The sequence below is a fragment of the Protobothrops mucrosquamatus genome, unplaced genomic scaffold, assembly GCF_001527695.2.
Source record: "Protobothrops mucrosquamatus isolate PMUCROS unplaced genomic scaffold, P.Mucros_1.0 scaffold_60, whole genome shotgun sequence".
Taxonomy (NCBI): Eukaryota; Metazoa; Chordata; class Lepidosauria; order Squamata; family Viperidae; genus Protobothrops; species Protobothrops mucrosquamatus.
In genome coordinates, this window is record NW_015386136.1 from 1,312,222 (window position 1) to 1,319,627 (window position 7,406).

Here is a 7,406-nt window from a genome sequence, read left to right on the forward strand (position 1 = left end):
CACACACACACAAGCCCCATAGCCTATTACCTTACTTTCCCAGTGGAACTTTGTTTTGTACCCAAACATTTTTCTGAAAATGTGATATAGAGGTGGATGCTTGGCAGTATGCCAACTACTTCTCCCTCTCTCTCTCTCTCTCTCTCTCTCTCTCTCTCTCTCTCTCTCTCTCTTAAAGTCGTAGAATAGAAACAATGGAAGACGTGAAGGAGGGTATCTATCCTTTGTTTACCTCTAGTTTATTAATATAGTGAGTGCTCACCATTTTTCAGTATATAATATATGTTAGAATATGCATGTAATAGATTACAAGAGGGAAAACAGGGTTAAAAGATAGGCGTTTCACTTCCAACCTAAGACTTCTATTACCTGATTTCCAAATGGAATATCAAAATATCTTTCCTTTCAACTGACACTTAAAATATTTCATTGTATTATTCAGTTAATCATAAGAGATTGTTTCACTCCGTGTATGTAAAATATGTTTTTAAAACAATCTGAAGTATTCTTCAAATTGATTAGTCTCCAGCGGTAAAAGCAATTTTTTCCATCATATGATGAAGTTATCAAAAAAAACAACACCCTAAAATTTCCAGTGCAATCGCTTTGTTAGCCTACTGAAGCAAAGCAACAAGAATCTTCTGATACCTTTGCTGTATTGTGAAAGTCCTAGTCAGACGAACAGCACTGTAGCAATTTCAAGTAGTTTCCATGTCAAATATATCAGCCAATGACTCTTCTCTCCCTCCTAATTTTTTTGCAGAAAACTTTCAGTTTCCTAAATATGTTCCTCTTTTCTTATTGTCATAACTTCTGTCATCTGATCGTAATGGTCCAAATTTAGCTCTTTGGTGCTCACATTTTATTAAGCATTGCCTTAATCCACAAACAAGGACAAGTTTTAGCATCCTCAAATTTTGCAGTATTAAAGTGTGAGTTTGCTTCTGAATTTACATGCAGGATGCATTAGTTTAAAATGCCACACAGCAATTTGACAATTATTGTGCTTCATAGAGTTCACTTGTGGACATTTAAAATTTTAGGCAGCATTCAAATATATGTATATATGATGATTGCATATTAGAATATTTGGGAATATTTAAGGTTGCTGAAGTACAACTTTCATTAAACTATTCTACATGGAGTGGTTTGGGTAGCATAAGAATCTTTTAAGAAACTATTCACATCCAAGGATGGAAAGATACCAAGCTGCATAGGAAAGACAGAGCAATGGGTAAAGGGGATGAAATCACACAGAAGGCATAGATTCAGACTGCAAATCTGTCAAGGGCTAGATATCTACCAAAAACAAAAATCATTGTGGGTGACGATACTCAGCTCCAAAGATAATTTTAATGGAAGGTTATTGCTCAGTAATCTTGAGATGACAAAAACAAGTAGGTAACCAAAGAGAAAATGATATTATAATAATAAAAACAATTCAGTTACTCTCACATGGATTGAGTAAAAGTTCCAGACAAAAGCTTAAAGAAATATTTAACAATGTGACCCAAGTGCTTTTACTGTGCCAAAAACATCAAGACACTGTATTCTCTTCAAGGCTTGATGTGATCCCTGTAAAGTCATCAAACATGTCCCTGAGTTTACAGAAAATATTTGTATGGGGATTGCTTCTGAAACAAAAGGTTCTTGATAATTCCATCCCCTTTACCCATTGCTCTGTCTTTCCTATGCAGCTTGGTATCTTTCCATCCTTGGATGTGAATAGTTTCTTAAAAGATTCTTATGCTACCCAAACCACTCCATGTAGAATAGTTTAATGCAAGTTGCACTTCAGCAACCTTAAATATTCCCAAATATTCTGAAACAAAAGGTTCTTGATAATTGCTTCTGAAACAAAAGGTTCTTGATAATTCTTGAATGATATATTAGGAAACAATAAAAAAGCAATAATAATGAATACAACATTTGGGTCATATCTTTTGATAAGCTGGAGAATTCTACATCTCTTTCCTATGTTACTTCAAATTGAGAATATTTGGAACATAGAGATCCAGAAATTCAAGAAAACTTGAATATAGACTTCAAAGATAGGCAACCCTATCAGTTTCTCCTGTGTAGAATCTACTACAGGTACTGACATTCACCTCTAAATCTAATACTGACTGTAAATATTGGGCAATGCATTTGACAAAATCAATATTTTCCCAGTACACAGCAGCAAAACTATCCATGTACTGAAACCAATGCACAGATCAGGAAGCCACACTACAGACACAACTTGGCAAAACAGTCTGGCTTCAGGTTGGCAAAGAAATAAGACATGGAGGTATTCTCTCCCCTTAGTTATTCAACAAATACGAGGAAAACTAGATTGGAGAAAGGAGAGTGTAGTTTTAAAACTGGGAGAAGAAACAAATAACTGGTGCTATACCAGGTTATGACACTATTCTGATAGCTAAAAATACAAATTATCTGCAAGCCCTACTAATATAAAAATAAAGGATCAGACAGCAAAATGGGACTAAAAGATTAAATATAAAATAACAATAAGCACAGCAATCAGCTTTAACATTGGTAATGAAGATACTGAAGTGCATAGCTTCAGTCTTTTAAGATAAACTATCATTAGTAAAGGAACTGGCAGTTAAGAAAACATCAGACTGGTCCTTGGTAGAGTACCCATGAAGACCTTGGAAAAGATATTCAGGTGCTGCTATGTGTCCATACCTACATGAATTAGACTCATGTAGACAGCAGGAGGAAAATGTGGACTTTGAAGAAGCAGGATATTAACAATATTAATGTTTTTGAATTTTTGTGTTGGAGAACAATATTGACAATACCATGTATATTCAAGGAAAAAAAGTACAGTTTATCGAATGACTCAATCTAGAGCAGGGGTGTCAAACTGCCGGCCCATGGGCCGGTTGCATCATGCAGAGGCCGTGTCCACCCCAGCTCCAGCAATGCGAAAAAAGTCTCAATACATCACATGTCACGTGATGTGGTGAGTTTGACACCCATGATCTAGAGTTATCACCTGAAGCACAAATGACTAAGCTCTCCTCCTAGAGACAGATCATCATGGAGGAAATTTATCTATGTTGTTAAGAATCAACACTGACTTGATGACACATAATTAGTCAATCACCTCCCACATGATCTGAGGAGGACAAAGAAAACGATAATAATATTAAAATATCTATGGCAAATCTCCATAGTATGATTGAGAATTGCTGGTTATGAGATGAGCTATGTAAGCTGAAGGATGAATGAGACTAAATGGCCTCAAAGTTAGGGAAAAAAATTGAATGGCTGGGAAATAAAGTTAGCTAAATTAAAATGTTTTTCAAAACAGTAGCTGCTTTGCCTGAAGATCTGCAATGTCTGTTCCATGTAGTGCTTCTAGAACTGTTATTTTCCTGCTTTGGATCGCTTCTTTAACCTAGAAAGCATACAGTATATCACATTTGTAACATATTATGTTAGTATCGTTCCAGACAAGGTTTGAATGTCCAATTGCCTTGTTCCATTCAATAGAATGTTACAGTGGGATCCTGACAATCTTGTTTTCCATTTGTGACCCCTTCCATCTTTTTTTTATAACTCAATTGCAAAAAAAATAAGAACAGCACAACAGCAGCACAAGGAGCTAAGTGTCACTCATTAGCAGGACTAGGAGCTAAGTGTCTGGAAACTTTTATATTACTACTACCTCTTAAGGGAAGAATTGCACCACCACCAAACAAACTTAATACTTTAAATATGATAACTGAAAGTACATACGCCTCTTTTTACTAATAAAGTGATCATTCCTATCTATCTACCCCTTTTAGAGATGCAGTTGATTTTTGGAGAGCTCATCTTTCCTTACCTCTGATTTTCTTTGAATAAAATTCTTTAACTGAAGCAGACAGCAATGATTAAGATTAGAATAGAGCTGGAAGGGACTTTGGAGGTCTTCTAGTCCAGCCCCCTGCTTGAGCAGGAGATCATACCATTTCAGACAAGTGGCTGTCTAGTCTCTTCTTAAAAATCTCCAGTGATGGAGCGCCCATGATTTCTGAAGGCAAGCTGTTCCACTGGCTAATTGTTAATTGATTACTTCTTTGACAAGCACTCGTTTCCTCTGGGTGAAAGGAAAAAAAGTAATTTAGCTGAAAAATAAAACTGTTCCCGTTGGTCTTATGTAAGCAAATAGTGATCATTTGGGAGCAATCAAAGCCTGATAAAGAACCATGTTATTCTCAAAATAAGTCATTTTGCTGTTCTGCCTGTTAACTCCTGATATATGGTTGCTAAATATCTATCCATAGTGACATCCTGGGCACACCTTAAATGGGCAATGGCTTCATTTATTCTTTTATTATGTTTGCTAACTTGCATCTTCCTTAGTAATACTCTTCAGCAGTGTATTCAAATACTGTGGATTTAGGAGAACCCAAAGGACATTTCAACACTATTAATTAATCTAGAGTTTTGGGTGACGCTAATATGTCTGGGAGAGTCAGTCTGGTACAGTGGTTAATTCATCATGCTGGAGACTGGGAGATTCTAATCATGCTTTAGGCAAAAAGCCAGTTGGGTGACATTGGGCCAGTCACTTTCTCTCAGCTCTAGGAAGGAGGCAATGGCAAACCAATTCTGAAGAAGTTTGCCGTAAAACTGCAAAACGAAACAAAATTGCCCAGGCAGTTTCCAAGAATTAGACAAAATTGAGTGGAAAAGAAAAAACTATATCTAACCAAATTGTGGGATTAGAAATTTACTGTAATCCATTCTGCAGTTTTAAATCGTACAAATCCCTCTAGTAGTACTTCAAATTAGTTAAAAAAACACAAATTGATTTAGAAGATTATTAGCCCTCTTAGCTGATAAGCACAAATAAATAAATAACCCCTAATTTTCAAATTGGGATTATTACAGTTTGTACATTTATTATTAAAATAAAGGTCAAAATTATATTTTTATTCCAACACATTCTAAATATGCTTTAGTCTTTCCTGCTGGAAATATAATTGTGAAAACAGGACCAAGCTCCTGCCCAAGAGCCCCAGGTGTAATATAATAGCTCTCTTATGGTGCCCATTGTGTATTATTTTTTTTAATTTGATCACATTGAAATACATTTTGGGTGGGATCCTGCCTTGTCCTGAGCCGGAGATAATTTCTAAAACCATTAGAGCAGCCCTGCCTTAAGTCATTTGGTGCAGCATAGCTGCTACATTGCAAATTGCTCAGAAGCCTTGGGTTTACAATCATGCTTTTATATAATTAGCAGCCCCTGAATAGTCTATAGTACAATCTTGACAAAAAAATGTTACCTGAAGCTATTAGCTACCAGGGGGACTCCCATTGGTCTATTGATGTAACAACCTTGAAATGGAAGCAGATATTTAAAAAAAAACAATTTGCTGATTGTATCTTTCCTACAGTTCCCATTTTTATTACCAAAAGTTACACATGTAAATCACATTAATACCCTTACTGTCATAACTGAGCTTCATCACAAGAACATGCAGTTCTGTGTCTTTCCTTTTTAAGCTCAGAACTGGAATAACAATTTTTAGCAGTTTGGTCCCCACCCCAAATATAAGCATGCAGGAAGGTAACAGCATACTGTGTTTTGCCTATGCTCTGTGCTGCAGCGTGATGTCATGCTAGCCACATGACTGCGGAAATGTCTCCAAATAATCCTGGCTCTTTGGCTCAAGAAACAAAGATGAGCACTGCCTCCTAAAGTTAGTCATGACAGCAGGGTAAAAACCTTTCCTTTTTCCTTCCCATTCCCATCCCATCTTACCTGGTTCCTTTAGGCAGGGATCAAGATTCCTCAACAATGAAAAATAGGACATACATCCTCTTTTGCCTTCCTCAATTACATATTAAAGGACATGATGGTACAAAGAAAGATCAGGATTTCCCGTAATAGTCTTTGAGTGGCAAATTGCGAGTCAAAACATTTTTTCAGACTATCTTTCTGCTATTTTCCCTTTCCAAACTAATATAGAACTTTCTGACATTTTCTGTATTTAATTAATTAACCTTTAATTATATTTCTTTTTAGAATCTACAATAAAAATTAAGGCATTCAGGTAAGTTGGGTGTGCCCCTATCCTGTGAGAATGCCATTATTGTTAACATTACATACTGTTAAAATAAATTGGAGCTAAACCTTAAATATTTATTCATTTATCTTATATATAGGCACATTTAAGATCAACACAAAGCACTTAAGGCAAGTGCTAGATATGATCATTGTCTAATTGATCTCAGGGGAACTTTTCAGATGAGGTACGTTTCTAACTTCTATCTAAGCAACCAAAACAAAATCCTTGCTCAAAACAAGATGAGAGGAGAAAGAAATATTTTATCCAAGCCTATTATGCCAATTCAGTTCTAAGGTACTTTAGTTAAAAAGCCTTTTTCTTTCCCCCCCACCCATCAGTTTCTGCTATTCATGTAAGCCTCTGTTGTCTGCTTCTGAAAGTGAAAAGTGTTTGCAGTAGTCTGTACATGAATCATATTGGCAAGTACAAGCAGAGAGAAATAGCACAGTGAACAGTAACATGTTTGGGAAAGCTAATTATGGATCTTCAAGACAAGCAGCCTGAAGTCTTCACTCAAAGTACTACACAATTACATAACACTAATGCTATTTGATCACATTATGTAGAAAAATAAACACAGCTGCAGAAGTATCTGGAGAAAAAAAAATCCGTGGATTTCTCTCATCTTCATTGCTTTGGCCTACTTCTAGTGCTGCTCTAATTGGCTTTGAGGAAGATGTTTTTGTCCAACTAGTTTCCCATGAGAAATTATGGTTTTAGCATGGTTAAAATAAACCAGAAACTGGTATAAATGATCATAGGGACTGCATTCTCACATCACTTTTTAAAATATTTTAAACTATAGTTGTTGGATAATCCATAGTGGCTTAGTTTGCACGTTGTACTAAGCTATAAGGAGCATATCTATTCATTACGCTAAATCAAAAGCAAGATATGGTACTACACTGTGGTTCACACTAGATAAAAAACTGGACTCGGCTGCCAAAGCATATTTACTCAATGACATTTATTCCATTACGGTATGATAGTGTTTAAGGAAAACTAAATTCCATTAATTTTATTTTGCAATGCTTATTTTTCAATCTTCCCAAATTAATATTCTGAGACTCAGAAATCTGAAAAATTTGCAAAAGACAACTTGTAAGTTGAAATTACTGATCACGTTGTTAAACTGCCAGCTATTCAAGATAGCAGACCATGTCACAAAATTTAGGGGTCTTATTGGAGTTCAGTTATTAAGATTCAGACAGAGCTTCCGGTGGCAGGCGACTTCGTCGGACGCAGCTGTTTGCTGCCTCCCACCTGTTTCAGCGTAAAAGCCGTTCTGACAGCTAGCATCAGCTGTCAAACGGCTTGTACCCTTCCCCTGGG